This window comes from Miscanthus floridulus, chromosome 3 (genome assembly GCF_019320115.1).
Source record: "Miscanthus floridulus cultivar M001 chromosome 3, ASM1932011v1, whole genome shotgun sequence".
Lineage (NCBI taxonomy): Eukaryota > Viridiplantae > Streptophyta > Magnoliopsida > Poales > Poaceae > Miscanthus > Miscanthus floridulus.
The window spans coordinates 41,045,876-41,063,986 of record NC_089582.1 but is presented as its reverse complement, the minus strand read 5'-3'; the positions used below and the strand labels follow the sequence as shown (position 1 = coordinate 41,063,986).

At 43.7% G+C, this 18,111-nt stretch overlaps 1 pseudogene; it reads right to left on the bottom strand.

Annotated features, from left to right (window-relative positions):
• Positions 1 to 944: 944 nt before the first annotated feature.
• Positions 945 to 3,447, bottom strand: LOC136545527 (protein SLOW WALKER 1-like; annotated as a pseudogene).
• Positions 3,448 to 18,111: the final 14,664 nt, after the last annotated feature.

Genomic DNA, 18,111 nt, shown 5'->3' with positions numbered 1-18,111 from the left:
TTTCAGCACCATAGAGTACTAAGAGCCTCCTATTTTTTACCACTTAATATTATCCCTCGATGGGCTATCCATTTTTTTTTCCAGCAAAACTATCTCATAGCTCATAGAATAAGTATAAATTAGTTGCCTGCCGATCGATAAAACCCATACCAATGCCAGTATAAATATGGCTCCACACAGTTGCACGAGCAGTGCTCCTACTCTGGACAATCGACACACGGCCTTGATAGCGCCTCTCCTTTTAGTGAATATATCAGTGTTAGCACAAACTCATAAGAGCAAGCGACAGAACTGGAAAACAAGAAAAAACATGAGGCGTGGGAATTTGAGACACCGGGAAAGAGGCATATGTTGTTCTTGTCTCTGCCTCGGATCACAGTCGGCCTTAGAAGAGGTAAATTTCAGAGACCAGGCGAGTGTCAGCAGCGGCGAGTGCAGACATTAGCAACTTGTTAGGCAGGGAGCTTTTCCAAGCACGCATAAATTCAAATGGCCATAGCATCAGCATGTACATGTTCCGAACAACATGATAATGTTTGGTCCCAATCTATATAAGAACAGAGCAAAAGGAATCAGAAACACCGCAGACAGCTGGTAACACCCAATTATGTTGAGAATCACAAACTGTCACAAGAACCACAATGACCCATTTTATCTATCTAATAAAATGACCCATCTTGCAACATTCATATAACAATACCCCACATGCAAACAAGCACAATATCTGATAAGGATCTTTAGTGTGCAGAAGAGGATTATCTCAATCACTAAATGAGCTAACAGGCCAACTTCTCAAACAAACATATTCTGTGGTCAACAAGATGACATATTGACATGGACTTATATAACCAGCTGTTAGGATTTGAGTACAAGTAGTGCCTACAAGCATTCGAGGAAATACAACACAAATATAACCAAATCAGCTCCAACCTCCAAGGGTTAGAGCCCTACCTGTACTACCCTGTCCCTAATGACAAAGAAACTACCATGAAAGGTGCAGAGCACTGAAACAAGCATATGTCGCTATAAAACTAAACTGGTAAAAAAGTGAGATAAGAATTGCAAGCAGTAATAAGACAACCAGCAGCATTTCCCAAGACAGATACTCTGCTTGTTGCTTTGTCGATGTATCTTTGGGTAGCAGCCATAATTGTACTCTGGTTGAACACATGCTTTAGGCTCAGTCCTCCAGTAGAGATATACCACACTTGGTTCTGCATCTAGAGTTGGCATCGAAGGTGCATTCTGTTTGAACTATAATCCTGTAATCTGGCATTCCTCAGAAACTTGCTTTCAATAAAGCAGGGCTAAAGTAACCTTTGGTCTATAAGACAGCCAGCAGAGTGTAAATATATGCAGTGCCTGATACTTGCACATGGGTGAGAGCACCATAACTATCAGTTTCCTCCATGTAAGTGAAAATTTTAGCTCAGCCACTTCATGCAAAGTAAAGTTTTAAACCAATTCACACAAAACAAAACAAGTGACAAATTACAAGCATTAAAGCTTGTTGGGGATGTCAGATTATGTATAAATGCATACTATCAAATCAAATTAGCAAAATCAGGAATGATCTGTCACAACAGATGAAAACATTAGGCACAGAATGACAGAAGAGAGTATCTCAATCAGCTGGCAGGCATACTTCACTATCCAATAGCAAACATAATTTTTCAAAGCAGTACATATTGTGTGCGGCAGCATCCTGCAAACTAACATATAACAAAAATTCCTTTTTCTGAAACAAAAGCACCTTTTCATCTGGTTGCAAGTGCAAGCATTGGTGAAATCATGCCTTGAATACCCTGCAGCGTGTGCTGTATCTGAATCTCCTCTGCAACCATTCTCTTAAGATTCCTCATGTGCACCCTCAGCTTCTCATCAGATAGGATATCAGCCTCGCGCATCTCCACAACCTTGTTTGCCAAACACAACAGCAACTTAGCATACCTTGGCAAAGTTGCATTCCGGTTGAAAAAACTCCAAAAGAAGACCCAGTTCCTCATTATCCAAATTAACGATGCATCTCACAAGCTTTCTTCTCGCAACCAGCTCCTCCATCACAGCCACAACACTCCTCGGGTTGTTCTTGGCCAATGCTGAAACCAGAGCATCCTTGTGCCTGAACTTCCTCAGTAGCTTATCATGCTCTGCAATTTTAACCTTCTTAGGCTTCTCAATCACAAAGTCACCCTCCTTGGCCTTCTCATTCTGCCCACGGCGGAAGTACCTGAAATAATTTGACCTCAACACTGACTTCTCTGGCTCCGGAGATACCCAATCAATCTCACCACCAACAGATTTCCTCCCTTCCTCTTCCTCATCCACAGCCTTCTTCTTCCTATTTCCCATATAAATATTCCCTTTCGCAGACCCTGCCACCACCACAGAGCCACAGGGCGAGCAAGCCACAGACAGGAGCGGCTGAGGGTACCGCAACGAGTGCGTCATCTTCAGCTTCCCAAAATCAAAGCTCTTCACATACCCATCGATGCCCGCACTAAGCAGCCGTGTCTCCCCAGTGCTGGCCATCTTCCCAAGCGCCAGGTCCATCACTGTCTTGACATGGCTCTCCACCGAGTGCACGAGCCAGCCACCACCAATGACGTCCCAAATCTTGACCACGTTCCCTCCGGCTGTAGCCAGCAGCCCGCCGGACGGAAGGAATAGCACGCTCTCCACTAATTCCCCGTGGGAGAAGGACAAAGACGGGCCAGTATTACCGGTGCGGGCATCCCACAATTTGACGCTGCGGTCGTAAGAGCCGGTGGCGAAAATGTTGGGATCGGCAGGGGAAGCCGCACCGCCGCGGATGTAATCCCGGTGCGCAGCGGGGACGGAGAAGACGGGCGTCTCCGAAGGGCACGTCCCAGTAGGCGAGGAGCGCGTCGTCGCCGGCGGTGAGGAGGTGGAGCTTGTCGCCGCCGGCGACCGGGTACCGGACCACGCGGGTGTCGGCGGCGTGGGCGCGCAGCGTGCGGAGGGCCCCCGGCGCGGCCTTGTCGGCGCGGAAGACGCGGACAACGCCCTTCTTGTCGCCGGCGGCAAGGAGGGCGCCGTCGCAGCGGAAGGACGGGGAGAAGGCGAGGTCGCCCGCGACGGAGATCCTGCGGAGCTTCTCAAAGGGGTCGCCGGAGAAGACGTGCAGGGAGGTGGACCAGGAAGCGGCGAGGGTCGGGGCGGCGGCGCCGGCGGCCACAGCGGGGGCGAAGGTGAGGTCGGTGACGGGGAAGCCGGCGTCGGAGACGAGCTCGGAGGAGCGGAAGGCGCGCCAGTACGAGCCCTCAGGGGAGGCGCGCGAGGCGGCGCTCCTGGAGGGGAGGAGAGCCGAGTGCGGCGCCGCGGGGAAGAAGGGCTTCGAAGTGTCGGCGGCCATGGCGGATGGCAGATGGCGGCGGCGGCGATTTTGGGAGAAACCCTAGTGGGGACTGAGGAGGGCTTATCGGTTTCGTGATGGGCCGTGGGGGTACAAAATGAAATGTTCGCGGCCTCGTCTCCTCGCTAATTGTAATATGGTGATGGGCCGTGGGGAGTTTCTTTTGACAACTCTTGGCTAATTGTTGATCCGGCAGCTCGACAAATGACAGAAATGTGACATGTTGGCCTTAAACAACTGATTCTCAATTCGGTAAATCGCTACCATGAGATCATGTACCTCAAAGCTTGATTTTTTTAAAAAAAGTAAATGAAATTAAAGTACAGTTTATTAAAAAACTAAAGTACTGTTTTCTCAAATCTAAAGTACTGTTGAAGTCTTTGCGAAGGTAGGATAACTTCTTCACGAAATGGAAGGCAAAAGGGAAAAATAGACGGATGAGACTATTACCATGGTTCAGGAAAGAATGGCAGTCTAGTTTTGTTATAAGTTAAAGTTTTATCAAATTTATATAGAAAATTATTACGTAGCACTTAAGGTACTAAATAAGTATATCATAAAACTATATTTTAGATTCATGATGCCTATTTAAAAAATATAAAGATTAATATTATTTTCTATAAATTAGTTAAGCCTAAGACATTTTGAATTAGTAAAATGTTCTTTTTAGAAAGGAGAGAATACATGTAAGCTTCTTGTGGAACTTTTTATTCCAAAAGAATCAATATCTTAGAAACAGCACATTTCGAACTAAATTTTGAAAAAAAAAAAAACAGCTCTTTTGGTCCCAACAAAGGCTGTGGCGCAACTTAGGGTGCGTTTGGAAACCTTGCCGCCGCTCGCTTTGCCAGACCAGGCAAAAAAATGAAAGTTTGGATGTTTTGCCTGCTACCTCGTTTCTTGTGCTTTCTAGGATTCCTTTCGCTAACAAGGGTGAGCCAAAAAAACGGTCTCCGACACTGGCAAAGCTGACCTTACCAAGCAAAGCAAGGCAAGCTGGACTAGCAAATGTACCAAACGTACCCTTACTATCCGAGACACGCCACTACATGTGGCTCGACTCAAGGTATCAAGCCACCGCATCTACTTCCTCTGTCCTATAATATAGTGTATTCTAGGAATTTTAAGACAAATTAAAAGAGAATATAAAAGACAGATGTACCTTCATTTTATTTCCTAATCAGATACTATCATCAACGTGATTAATGGTGATTGATTGATAAATGAAAAGTATTTAATATAAAATTAGTTTTTATCCTCTAGAATATATTATATTTGAGGATAAATTTTAAATGCTAGAATACACGGTATTACAGGACGGAGGGAGTAGCTGACATGAAGGCTTAGGAACACGTCACACAAGCTAGTGTGACTAAGGCCTCATTTGGCATCACTCCACTTCACTAGTGAAGTCGGTTTTTTGGGCTTCAGCTCCATAAACAGCTATCTCGGTGGAGCTATAGTCATTTTGGAACCCTATTTGGCAAAATAGATCCTGGTAGACAAAAGAGATGAAAAGACCATAGTACCCCTCTCTTTTTTTCTCCTCTCCTTTTTTTCTCCTTTATCTGCTCGTTCCTTCTTCTTCCACGATTTTTATCTGCTTGTTCTGCATGACCCTGGTGACTGCTCTCTCCCCATCCTCGCGCCCCGCGACCATGACCTCCCTACGCTCGCGCCACGGCCTCCTGGAGCCCCTCTATGGAGGCCACACCCCAGTGGCAATGCCCATGTGGTGGCCCTATGAGCCTCGGCGGCAGGCGTGCGCCCCGGTTGCTCACCCGTGCCCCAACGGTGGCCGCGTGCACACTGGTGGAGGTCACAAGTGCCCCCACGTTCGCGCTTCGGGTTGGCCCTATGCATCCCGGCGTTCGTGTTGTGCTCCAGTAGCCGCGTGCACCCCTGCTCGCGTGCACGTCTTCTTCTGCATGCGGGGGCAAAATGGCGCACAGTGGTCGCCTGGTCCACGTGTACGCGAGGTGAAGCCACTATTTTTGGCTTCATCTCACCCCAAACCTATGTGAGAGCCGGTTTTAACTGGCTTCACCAGTGAAGCCATTTCATTTTACCCTGTTTGACATAAAATGACTGCAAATGGCTTCTGAAGCCGGTGGACAAGCCCTGCCAAACGGGTCCTAAGTCGAACTAATGGTGATGGTAGGACTCGTCACGCGAAGAGATGTGGTGTAGATATATAGTTACATATATCTACCATGGTGTCACCTGGTCTTCTTCCTCCTCTCCCTTCCCACTCTCTAGAAGCTTAAGCTCCGGTAGCTCCATGGTATCATCTCGTTGTTCCCTCCCTTAGGTCTACCCATTCCTTCACCAATTTGATCACCAAGGAGGGGAAAATGTTGTGGGGAGGTATCTCCTCCATATCCTTTAATGTCGCATGATGTCCTAGCTTTGGGTGGTTAGGGTTATATTAGGTGATATGGATATTAGTATGTATGAGATTAGATTGGAATAGATTGAAGGTACCATATTCTTTAGCTTTTTTAAAAAGAAACTCAAAAAAGTGCCTCACTATTATATATCTCAAGAAAAACAAAGGCTAGTACACAAGATAGACAACAAGACACAAAACGATCTCTAAAAAATTAAGAGTACATCAAAGACCAAATTTTTAGTCTTCTCCCTTCAATTGTCCAACTACTTGCCGAACGAAGCTAAACAATGCCACTGAAAAGACAGCAAAGAAAAGGGACACATGTAAACACCCTCGCTAAAAAAAGGCTTTGAAGACCACAAAAGCCACTCACTATTGACAACTAGATATAGTACCCACTAAAAGAACATGGACCAGAGAAATCCCCAAGGTACATAGGCTTGCAATAGTTGACCATCATAACATAGTTTTGGAGATGTCAGACCTTGCTCTAGAACAAACCAAAAGAAGAGGTCAAAATCACTTCATTGAAAGCCATTCAACTACTTACTCTCATAAGCACATGAAATGCTAAGATCTAAATAGAATCAATAGATCTGACAGGCCATACTCTCGATAGCTCTTCATCGAATGTTGTTGAGGTAGCAAAAGGCTAGAAAGACCTTATTCCAAAGCACCATCATTGCCACAATCTCGTCGATGACACCAAAAATCAAACCCTAAATGAACAAGTATCAGCAAACCTAATTTAAAACTACAATGGAGAAGGGGTCAAGTCCCCACTCCTCTAACCACCTCAAGGTCATTGGTTTGGAGAGAGGAGGGGACCTAGGCGGTCAGCGTGCAGGTGGGGGGTTGTGAGAGAGAAATAGATGGTCAGGGTGAGGAGTTGAGCAGGTAGATTGCCCCTCACTAATTAGGATGGAGGGAGTAGTTCGGTAACCATTTCATTTAGTTGGTGTATCAAATATATGGTATATGCACATGTGCATTATATGGATAGCAAGTATGGATTTTCGGAGATATATGGTATATGCACATGTTGGAAGTATTCAAATTTGGAGGTCCCAATGGCGGATCCAGCTGCAGTAGCAGCCCATCTCTCAGCATAGGTGCGATGATGGATCTAGCTATGGTGGCCCTATCTCTCGGTGCGAGCAACAGCTTAGGTATGGGTTATGGATCCCATTGTGGTGGCCCTGATGGTGAGGCATGGGGCATGGACATATGGGTGGTGCTCCCTGCTCGAGTGGCAGCCCGCTAGTGCTTTTTTGTGTTTTTTCTTTTTTTCTTTTTTTGAAAATTGGTATAGCTATCACGTGAGCAGTCGGCATTAAAACGACGCCAAAGCCACACTACCAATTATCCACCGCTAGTTCAATATCCGACAGTGATTGTAGGTTCTGCACTAGTGGGTAAGGTATTCCATGTGCTTCTTAGTGATGTGATTGACAACTCCAATATCAGTTTTATTACTTGGTCTATCATATCTTGGAAATGTATATGGAATCTCTCATCTCTTCATAGCTAAAAAGACTAAAGAGTGGACATTGTTTTGGTGCGATGATCCAACTCCGTCTTGTCGGTCTGCCTACGTGCGATCCATAGGCACGACGATTCCCATGCTTCCCCATGCGTAGGATATGGAGTGTGGACCTGGTGTCACTACTCCCCTACCCCTCGCGAGATCCAGACACCAATCACGCTCCTTCCCATTGTGAGGATCCTGCTCCTGTGCCCCTCACCGTGTGCCCACTCCGCCACCTCCTCTCCCTTCCCGCCGCACCTGCATCATCGCACTCGCATAGTCATCACACGCGCCGAATAGACGAGCCCCACGATCCCAGCGCACCGTCATCAAGAGAAGCCAAGCCTGAACACCGCCACTGCTCTTCCTCCTCGTCGCGCCCGCACCGTTGTCCTCGCCATGTGTGCATGCATGGCCTTGGCTCTGCCACGCCGTCTTCCTCATCGTGGACACCTACGACATCGTCCTCGCCCTGCATGCCCACACTGTTGTCCTCACCATGAGCGCCCATATGGACTTGGCTCCCCCTTCCTCGACGCGCGCGCTGCAACCCGGTTGTAGCCTCGGCGTGGCATAGGGCAACCATCGGCGCCAGGCACAACGATGGCTAGCAAAGGCTGACTACGATAGTCACATCCGGTAAGTCCAGTATGCCTACACTTGATTTTCACCCTACTCTTGCTCACACACCTTTCTGAGCTCTCCATGTCTCGAATCCGCAGTGGATAGAGCCATGTCTTGTACTATGAAGCAGTAGCTATCGAATGGCGAAGCAGCAGCTATCAGATGGCGAAGCAGGAGGGTGATGTGGACTAGGCGAGTAGCATCAGTGATGAGCAGGATCTCTGTGTAGGTAATTGTCTTGTATTTTGTGAAAGCCTCTGTTCTCACAACCTACTCGACAGTATGCCAAATTGCCAGCGCCGATCATTACTCTGTCTAGATAGTCTGATCCCGTGCCCAAATGCTTCTTTTCCCTGGTATTTCCTATTCCTGTTGTATGAGTTGCGTGCCTCCAGGATGTGCCTTGTTTCTTGGGCTCCTCTTTCGTGTAAATCCTAATCTTTTGGATGCCTTTACTATAGACTTCAATTGTAGGCTGGTAGTGAGAATGTCTAATACTCCCAACTAAACAAAAAATTTGATGAAGTGATAATCAGTATGAAGCCACATTGAAGTACTAATAATGATGGTCCATTGGTCCTGTACTCCATCTTGATTAATCCTGTATTATTTCTGATGATGGTTCTACACCCCATACAGGTTCACTATCGAAAACAGGTGATTTGCCGAGTGCCAAAATATTTGTCGAGTGTATTCCATCAGGCACTCGGCAAAAAAGTTGTTTGTCGAGTGCTGCATAAACCACACTTGGCAAAATAATGGCACTCAGCATACCAAACTCTTTGCCGAGTGTTGAAAAAAGATCACTCAGCAAACTATGAAAAAACACTCGGCAAAACAGAGATACACGGCAAAAAACCGCCACGTGGACATCCATCAGTTAGTGTGCCTACCGTTAGGAGTTTGCCGAGTGTCTATTAGTGGCACTCTACAAAGAAGTAAGTTTGCTGAGTGTTTTACTTTAGCACTCGGCAAAGAAATAATTTTACCGAGTGCTTTTTTTGCACTTGGCAAATAAATAAGTTTTTTTTCTCTTCTGACCTTGAAACTTTTTCTACTCTCCACATACAACATGTGGTACTCCATATTAAGATTTGGTATATTTCTAGATCTGTTTGCTATATTTAATTAATTTATTGATTTTCAAGGAATTTTTTGGTATAAGTCAAATTTGAACTGCAAGTGATTCAAATAATAGAATAAAATAAGTAGAAAAATGATATTCATGTTATTGAGTCTGGTGTGAGGCCTTACCCATGAAATGAAAAGAAATTTCAAACATCTTTTTCTAGAAACACGACCACGAACGTGTGGCCGAATGATTTTTAAATTCTAAAAAAGCAAACGAATTCTGAAAATCATGAGATTTGTCAAGATCTCATGATATCATACGTGGAGGCCGTGGTAAAAAAATGAAAAGGTTTCACACAATCTATCACGTACGATGTTTACAAACCGAAGTATCTCAGAAGAAGAATCGTAGCGTTGAGAAAGATTCGGTTGGATTTGGAGTTAAAGTGATGGTCGAATTGGGGTTTGACTTCAACACTTTTTTGTATAGGCAATAGAGAACAAAGATTGATTCATGTGAAATTTTGGTAATTTTTTGGATCCGTTTGATAATTTTAATTTATTAAGTGCAATTATAGGATTTTAATTGATATAGATTGAATTTGAGCTATAACTGCATGAAATAGTAACTTTTTTCTCTTCTAACCTTAAAACTTTTTCTACTCACCACATACAACATGTGGTACTCCATGTTAAGATTTGGTATATTTCTGGATCTGTTTGCTATATTTAATTAATTTATTGAATTTCAAGGAATTTTTTGGTATAAGTCAAATTTGAACCGCAAGCGATTCAAATAATAGAATAAAATGAGTAGAAAAATGTTATTCATGTTATTGAGTCTAGTGTGAGGCCTTATTTGGGAAATGAAAAGTAATTTCGAACCTCTTGTTCAGGAAACACGACCACGAATGTGCTGCTGAATGGTTTTAAATTCTAAAAAAAACAAACGAAGTCTAAAAATCATGAGATTTGTCAAGATCTCATGTTATCATATGTGGAGGCCATGGTAAAAAATGAGAAGGTTTCACACAATCTGTCATGCACGATGTTTATAAACCGAAGTATCTCAGAAGAAGAATCGTAGCGTTGGAGAAGGATTCGGTAGGATTTGGAGTCAAAGTGACGATCGAATTGGAGTTTGACTTCAAAACTTTTTTGTATAGGCAATAGAGAACAAAGATTGTTTGATGTGAAATTTTGGTATTTTTTTTGATATGTTTGATAATTTTAATTTATTAAGTGCAATTATAGGATTTTAATTGATATAGATTGAATTTGACCTATAACTGCATGAAATAATAAGTTTTTTTCTCTTCTGACCTTGAAACTTTTTCTACTCTCCACAAACAACATGTGGTATTCCATGTTAAGATTTGGTATATTTCTGGATCTGTTTGCTATATTTAATTAATTTATTGAATTTCAAGGAATTTTTTGGTATAAGTCAAATTTGAACTGCAAGTGATTCAAATAATAGAATAAAATGAGTAGAAAAATTATATTCATGTTATTGAGTCTGGTGTGAGGCCTTACCCAGGAAATGAAAAGAAATTTCGAACCTCTTGTTCAGGAGACACGACCACGAACGTGTTGCCGAATGGTTTTTAAATTCTAAAAAAAGCAATCGAAGTCTGAAAATCATGAGATTTGTCAAGATCACATGATATCATATGTGAAGGCCATGGTAAAAAATTGAGAAGGTTTGGCACAATCTGTTACGTATGATGTTTACAAACCAAAGTATCTTAGAAGAAGAATCGTAGCGTTGAGAAGGATTCAGTAAGATTTGGAGTCAAAGCAACAGTCAAATTGGGGTTTGGCTTCAAAACTTTTTGTATAGGAAATAGAGAATAAAGATTGTTTCATGTGAAATTTTGGTGACTTTTTGGATCCATTTGATAATTTTAATTTATTAAGTGCAATTATAGGATTTTAATTGATATAGGTTGAACTTGAGCTATAACTGCATGAAATAATCAAATAATATTCCTAGAAAAATCAAATATATATTGTTCAGTGAATTTGAGAAGGTATTTTCAAAGTACATTGGAACAAATTGAGGAAAACACATTATGAAAAAGGAGAAAAATGAAAAAAAACGTTTACCGAGTGCCTATGATCTGACACTCGGTAAAACTGGGGTTTGCCGAGTGTCAGACCTAGAACACGCGGCAAACCGCTTCATGACCCCACACACACGTAGTAGTTTATGGTTCAAAAATGAAAAAAACAAAATAGGTTTGCTGAGTTCTTGCGATCTAGCACACGACAAACCTTGGCTTTGCCGAGTGCTAGATCGTGGGCACTTGGCAAACCTCCATCGTAAATAGCCCCGACAGCACACACACGCACACACTCACACACGCACACACCCGTGCCCACACACACACATAGCCAGCCGTCGGCGCAGGCACCACGCCCGCACCAGCCGTTAGCTCCGCACTCGCGCCTGCGCTAGCCGCTGGCCCCGCTCCCGTGCCGCGCCCGTGCCAGCCGCCAGCACTGCACCCACGCTGATTACTGGCTTCCTGCGCCTGGAGCCCAACCTCCTGCGTTTGGCCCCCGCACGCCACCACTGACCCCACGCCCACGCCTGCCCTGCTCTAGTGGTTGCAACCATCCGCCCTGCTCGGCTGCGCCTTTGCTGGCTCATGGTGTTATGCACACGGCCACACCCCTCTCACGCTCGTCCAAGCACCCAAGACAAGCAGGAGCAGGCGAGCCGCCCCGTGCGCCCTCCCCCTGGTGCCCTACCCCATGGCCGCCGACCCCTGCGTCGCGCCCGTCGCCGCCGCGCCATAGCTGCCAACCCCCTGCCTCCTACCCTAGCCCCAACCTTGGCCCCACCGGCCCTTGCGAAGTAAGCACCCTAGGATTCTAGAACGAGTAATCATTGCAACATTATTTTGTAAGCACCCTATTTAGCAACATTACCTTATCTGGCGACACTAACATAGCAATGTGTCAATGTTAGTACCCCATAATAGTTGATGGAAACATAAAGATGCTATTGCTCTTAAGGCACTACTTTCATATTTTGCAGCTAATTGAATGCACTGAAATTTGATATCGTTGTGTGAGCATCATTTATTTATCATAGCTCCATCTGTTTTCACATGAAATAGTTACATGTTTTGGAGCATATGATGTGTCAAATGACGATGAAGCTACATAGCAAATGCTAACTTGATTTTGTCTACTAGGATTGGAAGCAGAATAAACTCTTGTGTACTTTCATATCTGAATCTAGATAGCACCTGCTATTGCTAGATGTTCGATTAGATTTTATTCTTAGTTCGATCTGATGGTCTGATGAGTGTTATATTGCTGTGTATGTGGTTGTCAGCCATCATGCCATTGGTTTGTTGTAGGTTTAGGTTACCTCACCATGCAAGGGAGGTGCTGCCAAAATTTACAATTGACACTATTATGTTCCTTTGTTGTAGGAGAGGCTATTGCAAAGATCATTCGCCGACAAGGCGCAGCGTGTCAAGGCCAAGCTTTGGGTAAGTCTTTCTCGTACTACATTGCTCAATACATCGCATTGATTGGACATTCTTGAAATAATGACTGGATATATCGCGTCTATATGTAGGATTTCTTTAGATGCGAGGAGGGATACGAGGCCAAGGCGGATGCTATGGCTGATAAAGCCACCAAGAAACTCATCAAGGACATGCACTACGAGGCGTGCATCCAGGCCGTGATCCAATACCACACAAAAATTCTTAGAGTGAGGCTCCCTAAAAGTGCGGCAAGAGCTATGAGGCTAACCTTGGAACAATACCTAAAGGTCAATATAGAACATTAATACTTATTTTTTTTGAGATGAATTACGCTTAATTTCATCTTCTTATATGCCATATACTTGATGACATAGGTGCCTCTGTGGTGCTGCGCCTACGATTTGCAGTGCTGGGCCTGGATGGTGGACAGGTGGTGCGACCCCGCGTGGGAGGAGAATCACAACGCTTGCTAGGAGTGGCGTTTGCTGATGCCGGGTGCACCACACCATGAAGGCAACCTCAACCTCTTAGAATATGTGGCTAGATGGGTACGTGAATTCATTTCTTTATTCTAATGCTCAACTCTATATAATTTCTAATCATATTGCTTTTTTTGTAGTCGGCAGCACATGGCGGCGAGCCTTGCTCCCAGTTCATGGCATATGCTTTGGCCCACAAGGGCAAGGCGACGGCCGACGTCGCCTACTACCCAAAGGACCCACCCTCGTCGTACAGCAATGAGTCCGTCTGCAGCCGCCTCGATGGATACACATTGATGGCAAGGGCGGTCCATGGCCCAAAGTACGATCCGAGCACCCATGACCTTGATGGAGAAGTGGTCATGAGGGCAGGAGGAGGCAAGAAGCATGGCCGATTCTGGATTGGCAACGACACAATTGACACGGCTAGCTAGTACTCCCACTCTCTCCTAGATTTGAGCATGAAGCACGAGTTCTAGCCTAGCGATACGCCCATGGCCGGAGTCTACACGGTTCTAGATGAATGCACTCTAGGTTATTTCTATTTTATTCATTGTTCATTGATTTTTACATACTTTTGCATTGCATTATAACATTGGGATGAAATATTGTGGGCTTAGCTAGAACAAGAAATGAGGTGCTAGGAGGAGCTAGAGGCGAAGATGGAGGTAGAGTGGTAGAGGGTGGAGGCAGAGTGGCAGAGGATGGAGGCAGAGCGGCTACAGATGTTTGAATATATGATGGGTGTTTATGTTGCAATCAGTCAACCTCCGCCACCGATGCCAGTCCCTCCTCAACCTGCTCCAAATACTATTTTAGGCACTGTGAGTCACTTTACAACCTTATAATCACCATTTCTAGTTTATGCAGAATCATTCTTATAGAGATGCCTAGACACTAGAAACTTAGTGACTAATGCTATATGTTTGTTACCAACTAGTACTTAAGCAATCATACTAGAGCACAATGCAACTGAGAAGATATTGCTGATAGTGCAAGGGTTATACTTGTTAGGCAGCAGAGAGACGATACATGTTGTTCAATCTTGTCTCACATATGCAATCTCTTCTCCTTTGTGTAGAATCAATCGGTGGCATCGAATGAGCCTCATGACCCAGTGTGGTCGCAGTGGAACTCATGGCCTAAGTGACTACTTGTGATTTTATTTGCATTTGTGGATTACCTGTGACTACTTGTGACTATTTGTGGTTGTGAATGAACCTACTAGTGATTCTAAAGTTTATTTGCATTTATGTGTTGTCGATATATCTATATGAAATGCCTATGATGCTTATTGTGTGAACTATGTGTGATGCCTATAATGTTTATTTGAGTGGGGTACGTTATACGTGACCGAACAATAAAAATAGGGAATATATGATTGCTTTACCGAGTGTTACACTCAGCAAAAGAGGCCTTTTGCCGAGTGCCAGGGTAAAAACACTCAACAGAGCAGACACATGGCAAATTTCTGTGCATTCTGGGACTAAAATGGCTTCTTTACCGAGTGTCTGCGCTTTGACACTCGGCAAAGAAGCCAACTTTTGTACGTTCTGGGCTAGTCTTTGCTGAGTGTCCAGTGTTTGACCCTCGGAAAAGAAGGCAAGTTTGTCGAGTGCTCAGGATTTGACACTCGACAAAGAAGACAGGTTTGTCGAGTGTTAGGTCCGAGACACACGGCAAACGCACCATGACCGTCTCTGCACCGTCGCGTTACTTTTTTCGCCGAGCATCGGTTTCAGCTCTCGGCAAAGTATTTGCCGAGTGCCCGATAGAAAACACTCGGCAAAGATATGTTTGCCGGCACTGTAGATGTCATGTGCTATTTGCCGAGTGTTACACTCGGCAAAGCCTTTGCTGAGTGTTTTGTGGGCTTTGCCGAGTGCCTATGGCACACGACAAAGCCACTGTTTTCGGTAGTGGTTAATCGTGGACTGTTGTATACTTGGGTGGCAATACCTCCACCATCTCACCTCAAGCGGTTTGACATTTCTGTTTTAGGGTTTCTCTGCTTCAGCTCTGATCTCATTTGTGTTAGCGAGCTGACGCCGCTCATGTTTTACTCATAAATTGGTCAGTACCTTCGTGGTCAAATGTGTCCTCAATTAAATTGCTTTATGGCATGTGTTGTAAAGTTTTGGTCATTGAACTTGTAGGTAATTAAATCTATATAGCTCGCCACTGCATCAAGGTAATCTACCATCATAAGGTATGCTCTTGTCATAGTGCTCTTTGTTATTATTGAATTTTCTTCAGGCATACCTTATGTGTCGACACCATATATGTGGATCCTACTTGTTTTTCTTCATGCAACATGAAAGATTTGTGCCCTAGTTCAGTGTGCTCATGCTGAAGAGAAACCTCAAACTCGAGAAATGCAACATGAAACCTATGAAATGCTTTACTTGAACGTTCCTGCTTGTTTGAGTACTCAACCTATTTTGATTTCTTGCGATGACTTCCAATATTATGCTAAAGCTGTTTCTGGTCAGTTGGATATTCTGAGTTTGTATCTAAAGCCTGAGACTTGAGTAAAATGTGTCTAAACCAAATTAGTTGTTTTATATTTTTTCTTTAGAACTCTAAAGACCAATATATATGTGTATTGTTTTCTGTTTCTAACTGTATGTAAAGTCTAATAAAAATAATTTATTCACATCTAATTCCAAGAAATATGTTGTGAAGGAAACAATGCAAATCCAAGGTAGTTGAATAACTGCCTTGACCTCTCTTTCTTCCTGTTTGCTGTATGGTATACGACTAATTCCAATGAATCATTATTAGGCTAGGTGAACCTGAATGAATGAGTAAATGAAGGGAGAGTTGCAGTGTAGGTTGTGTGTGGAGTCAGAGTATTTGAAGGAGCAATGACATTAATGTGGTCATGTTTTTGAAATCCAAGTCTATGCTAGAGGGGATCTCAGCACCAGAATTGTTGATGATGTGGTTGTTTCCTACTTATCATATCTCTCTCTGCTTTTCTCATATGATTCAGTATAAACATATAGTATCTAAATGTTTTTCATTTAGAATTGACTATTGACTAATCACTGACAACGTTCATTCCAATGTAGTATATAACCACAACCACGGAGCTATTGGAATAGTCTAGAGCAATGACTACCAAGATGTACTTTTTAACCTGGAAATTCCATTACTCGTTTTTTTCTGGGAGCATTTTCCTTATTATACCTAACAACTGATCGAAGCCTTTATCACTCAATCCGTTTATCGATTTGAACTCTAACAGCATGATGTCGGCTTCCAGTTTGCTCATTAGACAATCCCTATATAATGGTGTTTTATCATCTTGTCTTATTTTCTCTAGCTTTCTTAGCTGTCTTTCACTAAGACATCCGGTCTCTACATTACTTAGTAGCTGAGAAATGCCATCGTTATCTTCGGTGTCGTCAGCTAGCATGTTCCTAAACACATGATTAACTATGGGCATAGGTTCCGTGTTGACACCGAGTTCCTCGTCAGCATCGTGGATGGCTACGTTAGGGCTTTGGCATCGGTGATAAACTGGCTGACGCCATGCATGTACCGCTTGTCTGTTCGGGACAGATGCATCCACTCTCGATCCATCTCTACACAAAAAATTACTGAGACAGTAATTACAAAGAATTAATAAGAAATCGAGCTTCATGAACAACAATTGTAGCTCGAAAGTACCATTTTTGAAAAACATTATTGTACACTAATTATTGGAAAATTAAAATTGGTAGCCCCGGCCCTGTAAATTGAAAATAGTAGTAAAAACAATTATCGCACAATATTGAAGAACAACTATTCTACTCTACTTCTAAGAACTAGTTATAGCATCACATACTAACAATGATGATCTTGACCACCATGGAATAATTAGCTAGAAATTTTAATGTGTTTATAGACACCAACCATTTGGATAATGGATTCACCACAATTTGAGCTTTGCACAAATATCCAATTGGAAAGTGCTCTCTAGAATGGAGAAAGAACTAGAATGAGAATCAAGCAATGTAGCCATCAAAACGAAGCTAATTAAGCAACAAAATCAAAGGAGTGGATGCTTGTTACTAACCTTAAAGCAAAAAGATCAAGCCATTCTTCAAAATCCAAGCGCTAGCTTCATGGTGAAGAGCAGCCACAATAGTGGAGAGAAGGGCTCAAACGCGCGTCTCTGTTCTTGGGATGGAAGAGAGGAGGAAGAAGAGGACAGCTGCAGCATTTTTGTGCTGTAGGCTTATCACCGTCGGTTCTTGGCTAGAACCGACAGTGATAGAGCCAAATCACTGGCGGTTTGTGGCTTGAACCGGCAGTGATAAGTGGCTGCAAAAACACTGCTGGTTCAAGCCACAAACCGACAGTGATGTGATGCTTCACTGCCGGTTTTAGCCCAGCCCCAATCATTTTCTTATTTTCAAGCTCATAACTGGCAGTGAAGGTACATCATTGCCGGTTTAAAAAATCCGGCAATGATGATGCCGACAATGATGTTCAAATCTGGCGTAGTGTTACCGTGTGTGTGTGTGTGTGTGTGTGTCTATATATATATATATATATATATACACACACACACACAGAGTAATCCCATCGCCAAAAGGCACCATCTTTAACAACTTCCCCTTACACACGCCTTCAGTTTGTCACCACAAAGAGAAGAATGAGGAGTGGATTATGGAGGAGAATGAGGGCAAGGTGCCTCATCAATTGGATGAGGAAAAAGAAGCTCGTTTTCTTGTGCGTAGAAATGGTAGGCACTAGGAAATAGGCTAGCAAGAACGTTTGGCACTGCTTGATCATGTGGTTGTTTTGGTGGGAAGTGTGCGACGGACGATTGGTGCACGAAGGATTCTTGATCAGTGGGAGAATGCAAGCAAGATTTGGCTAAGAGACAACCAAGGGCATATTTGGCTGGCTTGCTCATCTAGCTCACTTCGCCTTGCTTGGCAAGGCTAGCTGCAAGCCATGCTAGTGATAGAGAGCGGTTGCAATTTACAAACACGGTGTAATCACACGCTGGTGATGGAAATCCTGGAAATCACATGAGTCGAGAGACAGCAAAGCTAGACTGCTGAACACTGTGTTTCTTGCAAACCAAACAATAAACACGCCATGACAAGCGATGCTAAACGTGCTCACAAGTGTAT